The sequence below is a fragment of the Pyxicephalus adspersus genome, chromosome 7 (genome assembly GCF_032062135.1).
Source record: "Pyxicephalus adspersus chromosome 7, UCB_Pads_2.0, whole genome shotgun sequence".
NCBI lineage: Eukaryota > Metazoa > Chordata > Amphibia > Anura > Pyxicephalidae > Pyxicephalus > Pyxicephalus adspersus.
The window spans coordinates 21189885-21203695 of NC_092864.1; positions in this window are offsets into that span (position 1 = coordinate 21189885).

The window sequence follows — 13811 nt, forward strand, 5'->3', positions numbered from 1 at the left end:
GATCAGAACTGCCCATATGCACAGGAGAGAGGGAACCTGCGCTTTAGTGAGAAAGAGGTTAGTGTGACATCAACTTTCTATTCTGCTCACCTATAATTATTACCAGACTGATGAGATCGTCTCTCTGCCCATGTGAGATTACTGCAGACCATGTACAGTAAACATAGCATGCCCAGAATCTGCCCCTTTCTCCAACTAGAAATCACAAGTTGCTGAAATAAGTCAAATTTAGAAGCTGCAATTTATTACATTTAATACATTTTGTAAAATAAATAAACATAAACCTGAATTTACTGGAGTCTTTCCTTGAATATCTGCCTGCAGTTTAGGTTTAAATGCAAACCAAACACCTTACTCTTTACATCATGTGCTCAAGACTGCTATGGCTGAAGGTTAAAAAGCAGTGGATTTATATTCATAGAAGAAAAGAGGTGTCTTTTACTCAAAATAACAATGTGATTCAGTAACTCTGACATGAGTCCAAAAGATTTATATGCAGATTGTAAGGGAAAGTCCACTTTAATCCCTTTACAAGATTTAATTACATAGGCTGTGACTCGTTTTATTTTTAATGCTATAATTATTTTAATTTCTGAGTGCTTTTGCTAGCAATTCTTATAGAAATACATCCAATTATGTCTAGCGTAGATATAGAATGTATTTACGTGAGACATGCTAATGCACTTTAATAATAAAGGTCATAACAGATGTAAACTGGCAAAGCCTTTAGTATAAATACAAGAAAATATTTAATGGCCCCTATTACTAGCTCCATGCTTTTTATTTTTTTTCCCTGTGTGGAACATTCGATTACAGATGAGTTTGGTACCTGTATCTGTGTACTTATGCTGGTAAAAATAGAATTGAATGATCTAAATATAACATGTTTATTCATCGACATTCAAATAAATTCACTTAGCATGTTCCCTATCTTCATTAGTGGGCTGTTATCATTAATTAGGGAATAAAACATTAACCTTTAATATGCTTTTATTCTTTAGCTACAATATAGTGGGGCCCTCAAGATAGAATGTATTATTCTAAATTTAACATGTATATCCAGCTTATCTAAATTATTCAGTTTATTTCCAAACCTACAAAGGTATTTTGGTACCACGTTATGTTTGGAAATGATTTTATTCCAAATAAGAATATAATATTACATATTTAATTTTTTCTAGATAGAAATATTGTTAGGATGAATTAACTGTAGAAGCTGTGCCCAAAAACAACAACTAAATGCCAAATGACTATTCACTAGCATTGAAGGTGGTCTTCCTGCAGATGATAATTTCCCCATTACCGGCTTACCAAGCATTGTTCTATGCTCTTTTTGTGTTAAAATGGCTATCTTGGTTGGGGAACAATACTTAAATCAACAAAAAGACTACAAAGGATGCAGGGAGATCCTTTCACTGCAAATCTTTGCATACAGATTTCTCTCCTGTAAGGAGAACAGTGATTAGCACACCACTAAATCACATCTTATGAGACTAGCAGTCAGAGGAAGCAGTGCCTGCAATGATTTCACACAGCTTATGTACAGAGACACAGAAGTGCCTAAGCATAAACAGTGCACTTCTATCTAAAGCGAATTTATCACCAGAAATTTTACTTTACATAACAGGGTCTTTATCACCTCGGGACAACCACGTCATGCATCCCAGGAGGCTTCTGGTTGCTCTTCATGCATGCCTGATCTCAGAAAGCTACGTAGGGATTAAGGGATCTACGGTAGGGATGAGCGAGCGGGTTTTTAAAACTCAATCTCACTGTGAATTCGGCCGTTCCCGCTTACCGAAATTGTAAGCGAGAATGGCGGGTGTAAATTTGCCAATAAGGCTCAAATTTAAAAGAAAAAAAAATTTTCTTCAAAAAAATAAATAAAAAAAAGATAGCAGGCTGTGCTGATCAATGAATGCAGCGCCGGCCAAGCTTTCTCAACCAATCAGAGAGCACTAGAGGTTTTGAATGGGGAGACTTGTCCCCATTTCACCTCTAGTGCCGGGGATCTCAAACAGTATTCCCAGGGCTGCAAGAATGGTTGCAGCCCTAAGAATCCACTGCAATCCCGGGGCACTAGAGGTTAATTAACCTCTAGTGTCCGGGGCTCGCAATGGACTTGCAGAAGAACTCTCAATGGAGTTTCTCTATTGAGAGTTCATCTGCAGTTCAGTTCCCATGGTCACCGGGCTGATAAGTACAGCCCGGTGACCATGGGAACTTTGCGGTCACAGCTGATTGGAGGAGGCACGCAAAAGCCTCCAATCAGCTGTGACTGCGAGTGAACTCTCAATGGAGTTTCTCCATTGAGAGTTAATCTGCAGTTCAGTTCCCACGGTCACCGGGCTGTACTTATCAGCCCGGTGGCTGTGTGAACTGAACTGCAGATAAACTCTCAATGGAGAAACTCCATTGAGGGTTCATCTGCAGTTCCACTGTGATCCCTGGCACTAGAGGTTAATTAACCTCTAGAGCCGGGGATTGCAAACAGGAGGATTCCTAGGGCTGCAAACTGAATGCAGCCCTGAGAATCCATTGTGATCCCAGGGCACTAGAGGTTAATTAACCTCTAGTGCCAGGGATTGTAATGATTTACTCGATCTTCTGATGGTTTTGCAAAATCTGTTCACTGAAATTTCGTGGACCCATGAGAAGTTCAAGGAATCTGTGGAAGTAAAGGTGAGTTGTTTTTTTATGTTAAGTTTCAGTTTAAGCTAAAGCTTCATTTCGGCCAGGCAACGTTCTAGATGTTCCCTATAAAATAGAACGTTTCACCATTTCACCAGGTCCTTTTTGGGAGCAATTCTAAGCAATGGGCCTGATTTTTTAAAGCCCGCCTAAGAATTAAGAAAATATACTATGAAGGGAGAACCTGAGTGATCCAACAAACTTAGAATTGATTTATTTAAAAACATTATTGATTGTCAAATATTTTTAATTCTGGACCAGATCCATTTCAGGTCTGCTGGATCACCCAAGCTCTCCAATTGACGTCTTGGAGAGCTTTGATAAATCAGGGCCAATGAGTGCACCTAATTAATGACAGCTGTATGTATATCAAGAAGACCGCTCAATCTGTCTTATTTAGGGTAGTTTATAATCACCTGCAGCCATACTGCATACAGCTGCATGCATGTGATTAAAGCTCATATCTGGGCACAATCGCAAGCTCAAAATTTTGCTTTCCATTGCCCAGTCAGGAGAATTTTCTACAACACCCAAACCACTCTGCAAATCATGCAGTTTGTTATGCTCTGTGCCAGCTTTCTTTTTCCCTGATCATTGAAATGTGTCTCTGGTTCCATGGCAATACCCAACATAATCATCAAACAATCTTAAAGAAGGGGAGTTCAAACTCCTGAAACGTGTTGACAATATACATTTTACAGAGAAAAACTCTTTTCTCCATATGACTCTCCATGATGCCCCTCATAGCACACAAAATATGAGTATGCATTATTTGTGACATTATTTGTTACATTTTCACCCTGACATATAGTGTTTTAGTTTACGAGGCAGGAGAACAAAATCTTGCTGGACTGAGGACAGGGGAATATAACACTGGTGGAAAGGTCTCAAAAACGCGTTTTAGGATAAATAACCACTCGATGTTTGCTGTTAAAGAACACAAGAAAGCAAAGTTTTTTTTCCACGTTTAAGTGCTCTATGACTCCCATGAATGCAACCAGTGTGCACCATACAATTTTCAGAGTTTTCCAACTATAGATCATTGTAGAAAGAATAAACGTCCAAGCCAAGAATTAGGTTACAATGTTTCCACATGCCAGTTACTCCTGTTACATCTACAAATCCATTCAATAAAAGATAAGTAAAAATAGTTACATTAAGGGAATACTTCACTTTCCTAATTGATCTTCCTGAGGTCCATTGGGTAGAGCTGGGACACCTTTATTCAGAGATAAAAGTCAGGATTTCCTTAAAAGCTCCCCATGTCGACCGGTTTAAAGTCCAAAGGACCCCTTTAAAAACCACTGGAGCAGGTAGGGAGACCTATTTTCACATATCAAACGATAAGTAAAGCTAAATACCATTCTGTGGTGAAAATCTGCTTGTTATGGATCCACTTGATGTGCTGTAAATGAAGGTTCAGGATGAGCGATTTGTTCATTATCACTACTAGTGGGTTTATTCACCTTCCAGCTTGTCATGTCTCTCTGCATGTGTCTCCACGCCCTTAATAATGAAGGTTTCACTCTGTTGCAATATCATTCCCTAATGGATATTTATTCTAGTTTTTTGAAGAATTAATTAGTGGGGCATTCCAGTTTGTAAAATTTAGGGCAGCTTGATGGAGTTAACCATTGAAGGGGAAAATTGATATTGGAGAAAAATTGTAAACCCAGCAGGCTGAATTATTAGTTTTTGACTGGACCTTTAATGGGAACCTCATTGACCAAAAATATAGTTGAATTTTGCTCCCTACTGGATGGGAGTTCCATAGTACTTTGCCTTTTCCTGCATTTTGGCCATACTGGGCACAGTAATTAGATAATTTTATCATATATATCTAAATATTTACTATTTTACTTTTCCTATTTTACTATCTAGATTTTACTATCTCCAGGTATGGGGAAACACATTCTTATCTTTCCATGATGCAGATCTTGGAGTCTAAATAGCCTATCACCATGCCTGGGTGCTGTTACATGGGAGGTGAGGGAGTTCACATACCCCCTTTGTAAGTCTGGACATTACTCAGCAAGTCAAAACTTACACGTTTTCTCCATTTGGAGAGAGATTATGAGTGGGTGTGCCATATACTGTCCAGTGTGGGCCATGTACTGGTGCTATTGAAGCTTAATTTTGGGGTAAATAGTCTAAACTTATGGGGTGATACATAGAAAATATCCACAGACTAATGTTAAAGTATATGTGTCACAGATCAGCAACATAGCCGTCCACAAGTCCACTTACATGCACAGCATAGTTGCTTGTCATACCTTGCTTCGGGCTGCTCTGTCCGGACCTTTGAGACATAGGTGTCGCTGGATTCTACCTGCAGTTTATATAGCACCTGCTTAACCAGTACCTGCCCAGCTGGCCTGCTAGCCTCGGTAAAAGAATGTGCTTGGTTGGACACTCCTTGCCTTGCAATTAGTTACCTACCTGAAGCTCCAGTTTGTGTCTGTTGCTGACTACTGATTCCCTGGTTCTGACTTCGGCTTGTTTTTGACTACCCTTGTTCGCTGCCTGACCTGCTCCTGTTCTTGTTTATGAGATTTCCTGATTATTTTGTATTACGCTCTGGTTTCCTCTGCGGTCAGATTCCATCTGCACAGGTGTCGGTGTGAGGTGTGAGGTGTGAGGGCCGCAACCTGGGAGCCTCTGCAGCAAACCCCATCACCCCTTGCGGGGTGCTCTGGTGAACACCAGGCGGTTCCTTAGACTCTGCGCCTCAGCTCACATCTCCGCCAAATGTGCAGATAGCACAGAGAGTCCACCCTCCTGAGTATTCATGGTGTCTGCCATGACAATATGCTAACATAAACACTATAATCTCATATAATATTTATAGCAGAGCTAAACTAAAAAAAAAAATCTCACTTATCTCCTGCAGATCCCTCCAGAGCTTTCCTGGATTGGGTCCAGTGTCGTCCTGCAATCCGCCTTCATCCCAGTACGGAGGAAGCGCTGGGCAGCGCCATCTTCATCTTCCAGCTTCTGACTACGTCGCCTGATCTCGCATTGTGAGCCACTGTAGCCACTCTCATGCGCATGCGTGAGATCAGCAATTTTTTTCCCAAGAAAATGCCTTTTCTGCACATGGCTGAACTCAGGTGTGCACAGAAGGAGCAGCCAGAAGAATATGTGACATGGGTATCCCAGGTGGATTTTCGCTCTCGTTCTGCCTTTATCCCCGCAGCGGGTTTTCTACTCTTTAATGTAAAGTAAACATTTTGGTGAATAGTTCGCTTTAACATGATGTAATTATATTGTGTATAATTAGGTATATCATGTGTAATTGTATTGTGTGCAATTATATTGTATAAAATAAAATAACAACTAGCAATCCTACCTTGAAGATCCTTGTAGTGGCCTTCACTCTTATGATGGGAGCATACTCTGTCCCTCTTTCTTGGCTTATCTTTGGAATTGTTATCCCATCACAAGGGGCTTCTGAAGTAGACTACAAATAGCTGTTCCAACACACATTCAGCTAGAAGAGTTGCTGCCATCAGAAAACCCCACCCTGAGAAATGCCATGCAGCCAGAGCTAAAGTGTTGCAGCACTGAAGGTGAACAAAGGATGAAAAAAGGCATTACCTTTTGGAGCGCTTTCCATGGTGCTGACACTGTATAAACACAGTTTTCAAAGTTTAGGCATGAATGAATTGGCCTGACAACCCAAGTGTGCAGGTTAGTATCCCAAAGATGTTCAACACTATCAGATGTAGTGCTGACAGATCAGAGAAAGGAGGACCTACCTTCCTAATGCTCATACCTAATCGTCATAATTAGCAGAGGGAGTTTCCTAAGATAACAAAGCCCATATTTCAACAAAAAGGCAACTCCTATTTAATGTATAGAGCTGCATAATAATAATAATAATCACTGACCCTATGGTGTCAGCAGACCCCATTCCCCAAAGTTTGACGAGCAGTATGCCATTGTACATTGTTTAGGCAGTGAATATTAATGAGTAATTAAACTGCTATTCTGCTAGCAATGGGGCAAATGGTGAAAGATATCTATGGACATCACTGTAACCTGGAAATATTAGTTAAAAATAAAATTTTTGTGGGCATGTGTTTACTTAAATATTTATAATACGTACATGCATTGGTGGACTGAGAAAAGGTCTGGGTAACCTTTGAAGCTAGTAGGCAGGTAGGTGGAACATGGTCCCCACCTTCTTTTTGCACCCTCTTCTGGGCACTGTGAGTTCTGGTGCAATTCATCATGGAACTACCCCTAATGGTCAAGGGCATGTGGGCTGCAGGGGAATTTGCTGATTTTTTTTACAGTAAACACAAAACATTTGTAATCTAGAAAAAAAAATATTTTTAACAAATATTTCCACTTCAAACAAGGAACTGGGGAAGTTTCCAGACACATTTACATTAACTGAGTGATAAACATAATAAATAATATTATTAACTGGGTGTGTCCTGTTGGATAGTTTTTTCACAATTTTGTTTCATGCTACTTTGGTCTAGTGAATCTTGTTTAAATAAAAGCAAAAAAAAAAGCAAATAGACAAAGAAAAGAATATAATCTTGGCCAAAATTGCATGAATTTTTTCTCAAATTAATCATAAATTCACCCTCAACTATTATATGTATTTTTAAAATTACTACACTCTTTCTGTGACAAAATGTTTAATTGTGATATAATTGGCTTGTCCTAATCACCCCATGCCACAATTATTGCCGTACTTTTAGAGATATTGGATAAATCAGGCTGTACCCTTTCTTTAGTTTCTGGAAACATGTTCTTTCTGTAAGCACCTTGTCTCTTTATTCCCTGTATTTTTTTCTGTCCATCATTCGTGAAAGAGTTTTGGAGTTCACACAATAACAGAGTAACAGAGTTCCTTGCTGAGATATTGTATTACATTAAAATACACATTTCCTAATAGACTAAAATGACATGTTGGTCTTGCAGTGGAGCGAGAAGATGAAGGTTTCTGTTTGATATGTATTAATATCTGTCACATACCAGCCAAAGTACTCATACCGTTGACCTATGCTGTGTCTAATTCAAGTTTTTTGAGAATTTTTTGTATTGTTAATTTTTTTCTATATTTCCAAACAGTTATAATGGCCAATGCCATTTGTTTGTGGATCCAGTCATTGGTTCCTTTAGTAACTTTAAAACAATGTAGCTATTTTTCCATTTTCTCTGGCTCAGTTATATTTTGAGGGAGTCCCAACTACATCTGCTGGAATGTCTGAAACTTTGCCCGACCTGGTCAAAGTTATTTCCAACAAGAGCACATAAAATTACATTCAGGGACCCATAGGTTTAGAATTTACCTAGGGTTATTCTGTGCATTCCTATAGTGAAAGCTGCTGGATTTTAATTGGTTATCTATAGATAATAAAGATATCTCATTGGTTGGTGACATAAATTTGTGCCTGGCATGACTGTGTAGGATTATAGTAAATTGTCCCTGCATATAAGGGAACCAATAAGGCTGGCCATACATCATAGAGTACAATTTTTAGATAGGACCTTGCAGGTCCTTGTCCTACACAGTTTATAAAAGATCTAGTGGAATGTGTACATTTATGTTGTGTATAGTCTGCTTAGGGCTTCTGGTGGGGGACCCTTGACCTACCCCACCCCATACTGAAAAGAATCTTTTTGAGTTTTGAATAAAGTTTTTATTTTAAAAGTGGGACCTGTTATCAGAGAAGTAAGACGGCTGCCATTGCTGAACTTTATCTAAAGATTCTAGTTAGAATTATCTTTATACTGGTCCTAGGTCCAGACAGCATGACAGTGAGGCAACTAGTATTTTCAGAAGTTTAGTTACAAAGACAGCCTCTATACTTCTGTAATGACTGGTTTCCCAGAACACAACTGTGTCAAGTAAAACAAAAATATTAGATTAAGATTAAACTTCTCTAAAATAGAAGAGGTATTATACTCACCTTGTGGTGCTCCATGTCTGCTGCCTCACCTCTTTTATACTGCTGCAATCTCCCCTCTGGCCATGACATAGAGAACAGAAACACAGCACACAACTTAAAGCAGAATTAAATTCACTTACCTTTTCTCCCATGGCCACATGTACATCTACAACCAGTCTTCTTCTGGGTTTGGTATCTTCAGCCATATTGGTCGGGCCAGAATTACAAAACTCCCAAGCATGAACACAGGAGTTTGCTCATTCCGTCACGAAGGTATGTTTAATATGTACACTAAGACGTGCATAGGGTCAGTGTTCATTTCAAAGAAAATATGAACAGGCAGGTAAGTCTACTTTGATTCCCCTTTAGGAAACCAATATCTGACACTTCCGTAGGTGTCAATGCTGACTACTGATGGATGATGGAGAGAAGGTCGGAGACTCTGGTTGCCAGGGAAGGGAGTATAAATGCTTTTCTTTTTCAGGGAACTTGCATCTTGATTAGTTCATCAATGGACAGGGTCACTTTAAACACTCACTGTCCCTGACATGCACATGTGCAAAGTGAGTCTGTCTGAGCTGAGTCTTAATCAATCCTATCCTGTATACTTGCCTCTAGTCATCTTTCTTTTTGTGTATAACGTCAATAATAACATTGTTGCACCCGATATCAGGAAATTAGCAGAATCATTCCCAGCGTGATTATGAATGTCTCTGTGTGCCTTATTGTGTTTACCCTAAAGCAACAATACTTTGCTTAAAAAGAGTAAATCAGAAAATGGAAAATAAGCAAACAGAAAACAAAAATGCATCTATGTTCTATAAAGAATGCGTGTCCTTATTATTTTTATATCCAGCTCAATGGATGTAAATTGGCAAATAAACAGTAAATGTTTACCATTTTTCTTTCTTCTTCTGTCCTTGAATGCCACAAACAAGCCAGATTTTTCCAATAAAAAGTTATTTTCTGATTCTGACTGTAAATACATCTTACAAAATTAACTGATGTTATGTTTGTACCCAAAAATATGCATGGGTACTGCCCTTCGTGGATTCAAGCTGGACAACTATGCTTTAGAGAATACATTTCTAAAATACAAGTTGGCTGGCTATCTTGCTGATCCAGTTCCATTAAAATTAATACTCAGAACAAACTTATGATTAAGGAAGCACAGACTTTATCCTCACTACATTGATCACATGAAGTCAAATGATTATTATGACATCCAGTCAGACATGACTGGAAACATAATCCTATCCGTTTATTATATTGGGCTAATCTGCCTTTAGATGTGGGGTTCACTATACATGCTATTATATCAAAGAAAGCATCATTTAGGCTACAGTTATTGGCCAAAGAGGTTGGACAACTTGCACCCAAAGGGAAAATTATTTTGGCTTACCTTTGAAGCCTACGTTCTATGTTCCGTAAATTACTCCAGTACTGAATAACTCCCAGGGCAGATAAGGTGATTACTGGGGTCCCAAAGTGGCCAATTCCTTCCCTGACACTTCTGAGACATCATTAGGTGTCAGTACAAATTATGGCTTGTCTAGTGGTATGACATATTTATTACAGTGGTACACATGTGCAAACTTTAAAGTGTATATAAAGTGTATATAACTCCTAACAATACACTTCTATTGTTGGCTCCCTACATTTAGAAGCATTTTACTAAATTTGTTCTTTAAGTGCATGAAATACCTGTTAATCCTGTCTGATATTTTGTGATTACAGGCAGGGAAAGACAAAGAGATCACAGGAACCTATTAGTAAGGCTTTGTTCCCAGTTACCTACTATAAGTGAAATATAGAACACCTACCCCCTATTTTGTAGAGAAGAGGAATATGAAGGTTAGGTTTTCTGTAATGGGTGACAAGGCTCTGATATGTATGTTCTAGTGAGTGAACATTGTAACCCTAAAAGAGTGTTAATAACATTATCACTAGTTGAAAAAAAAGAAAAAGCTATGGTAGCTACTTTGGACTAGTAAACTGCAATTTAATATATATTTGTTACAAGATTTACATGTATTTTTATAGTAGACTATAAATGTCTAAAATTCTAACTGGGTTTGCTGTCTGCGTCACTATCCCTAAATATTCAGTATATCAGAGCAGTCTCAAGTAAACAAAATTGCTATTTTTCATGAACATCTTCTTTAAATGTTCACAAATAATAAATTCAGCTAGCCCACAAATGAAGCCATAAGCCAAGACAATGATATTACATCTTCATAGGATTTTTTAACAGGCATATTGGAAACATTCCAACCACTACGTTCATTGAGTTGACAAAAAGATTGAGTTCATCTATTTAATTCAAACTGCGAGATCTAATATCTTTCATTTGGAGTTATTATCCGCCATGCAGTTATTCAGCTTCAAGAATTTCTTGGGCAGGGCTTTTTATTATTAGCATGAATTCCCTCTCCCTGCTCGAGTTGCAGCCCAATGAAAACTGTACAGCAATTGAAAAGACTACACCGGGAGAGAAAAGGTTGTACAAGGCATTTTGGAATGAAAATGGGTTCATTCTGTCTTCTTGGATAAGCAGCTGTACTTTAGTTCTTGTGATCTATAAAATTAAGTTAAGAAAAGTGAAAATGAGATAACAAGGCTCTATTTTAGTCAATCCTTTTTTAACTAAAGGGAAACTCCTTTTATATAAATATGGACGCCAAATGGATGCTAATAATGCAACATTTTAAAAATCCCTTTGTATTTGCACAATTTCCAAAATATATTTAACACAGGGGTGTAAATTACATATATTTTGCTGCACTGTACCCCCTTTTTAGTGTAAGTTTTTAGGTCAGGAAACTGGCAACCCTGTTTTTCAACTAGGGTGCTTTCCAGGGTTGCCAGGGTTTTCTTGACCAATTTGTACCTCTCAGGTCAAAGACATATTTGATCTTTTTGGCTATCGGTAATAGTGCCATGGGCATTCTTCCCACTGACCACCACACTAATGTACTGTGAGCTGTGGATTTAGTAATAATTGCAAAGGTTCCCTGAAGACTTGAAAATTATTTCAAGGATCCCCCCATGTTAAAAGATTAGAAAATGCTGTTCTCACAGTGGTTCTAACCTCTACCTAAAAAAAGAGGAAGAAAGGCTTTAGATACACTTATTTAAAAATGTAGGAATATACTGAAATGCAGTCAGCAGGACTATTACATCAATCATTACATTGTGTCTTATTTGAATGAGCGGCTATTCAAATCTTAGTGCTGTGTTGCAGTACATGAATGAGCCCCAATATTATTTTGTTCAATTTAAATAGCCTTCCAAAGCCACAAAACTCAGGCCACTTAGTAAGCAATAGAGGCCACCAAAACAGAAAGCCTTCTAAGCACAGTATGCAGGAGTCGGGGGACATCGGAGGTCCAACATTTTAAATGGTGTGAAACACAGGAATAAAGACTTTTCTATATGGGGAGTAGTATTAAAATATTATAACAGGGTGAAGGGACAGGAAGAAAAAAATAGGATAGCATATAAAGGATCAGATAGAATAGAATAGGAATTATAGGATAGGCAAAGAATGGTAGAATAGAATAGGACGGTGGGGATAGGAAGGAGTAGGAAGTGTAGGGAGTAGTATAGGAAGTGTAGAAAAATTGGATATTGTAGCAAGGGAATAGTAAAGAAAGAATAAGATATGATAGGATTGGAGAGGACAGGATAGGTAGGATAGGATAGGACAGAAAAAAAGAAGCATCAGAAAATTGGATAGGATAGCATAGGAAGAATAGTATATGAAGGATAATAGATAATAGGAAAAATATATTACAATATAATAGGAAGGATAGGACAGAAATAGAAGCACAGGAAAATTGGATAGGATAGCTTAGGAAGAATAGTATAGGAAGGATAGGAAATGAAAGAAAGAATATAAAAGATTAGAATAGGTAGGGAATAGGATAGGAAAAAAACAAGATAGCTAGAATAGGGTAGGACAGCTTTGTAAGGAAATGATAGGACAGGATAGGAAGAATAGGGTAGGATGATAAAGCTTGTATCAGATTTTAGTTACTGGGTTTAAATATACTTCATGTATTATTATTTTATTTTTATCATCACTTTATTAGTTATTAATTAGTATCTATTCTAGATGTTTTTATGTTTGTTTTTCATGGCTCTTGCTCTTTTATTCTGTCCTTATGTACAGACATGAGGATAAATGCTATTAGTTTTATTATATAGCTGTCTTCATTTATTATTCAATTTACTAATGAAACAAGGGGTTCAAAGGTGGACGTAGAGCACTGATTGAAAAGTAATGATCTTAGGAACCCTAGTGAAGAGGGTTACTCTGTTATATGGCAATTGTATTAAATGTACAGCTGAGTTGCTGAGTCTGCGTTGCTATGGAATTACATTGCAGTGTTGGGAGAGCAAAACATAATTTATATCTTGTATACTGTTCTTGTGCCTGGAGCCATCATTATCATGCTACACCTCCTTCACATATAGTGGTGTAACATATATGACAAGAATAGATACCAATGTGTCATCAAACCACAGAATATTGAAGTCATCATTTTGGTTGCAAATAAATTATTGATTATATACTATAACGTGTAGTTATTCCCATTCATTGTCATTGTAAGGCATGGCCTCTGAGAACCCAACTTGAGCTAAACCATAGGCAAAGAGTTATATACATGGGTGAAATAGATAGAAAACTGTTTTACCTGCTATAGAATTTTTTTTGTATTTCCACACAGCAAAACATTGGCTGGGCAGAGTGGAATACCTGATTTTTCACCTGTCCGGTTCAAAGCAATAACTGGTCCTGCTGATACAAAAAGGAGGAAAATTTAAAGCTCATCTTTCTGTCACTCTGCTTGCTGCTCATATGGGAATGTCTCCTGTTGGCACATGAACTGATCGGCTCTTGATGATTTTACCTTTCCCTCCCTTCTGTCTCTCAAGAAACTGTACTCTGAATGTTTGTGTACATGGACCTGTCACAAGGTTGGGTCAAACAAGTTTACTAAAAGAGTTTAGGCTGTTCACTTAGCAAAGGTAAATAACATTCTGTCTATTGAACGAGCTCTCCTGATGCAGCAAGTAAAAATCATGTTTTTTTTGCACATGGGTTGGTGTTTTTTGCAAAGTGAACTTTCACCACATTTACTGAGCTAGGTAAACTAGCAGAGTAATATTTTACTTTACTAAGTGAGCAGTCTGAACTACTTCAGA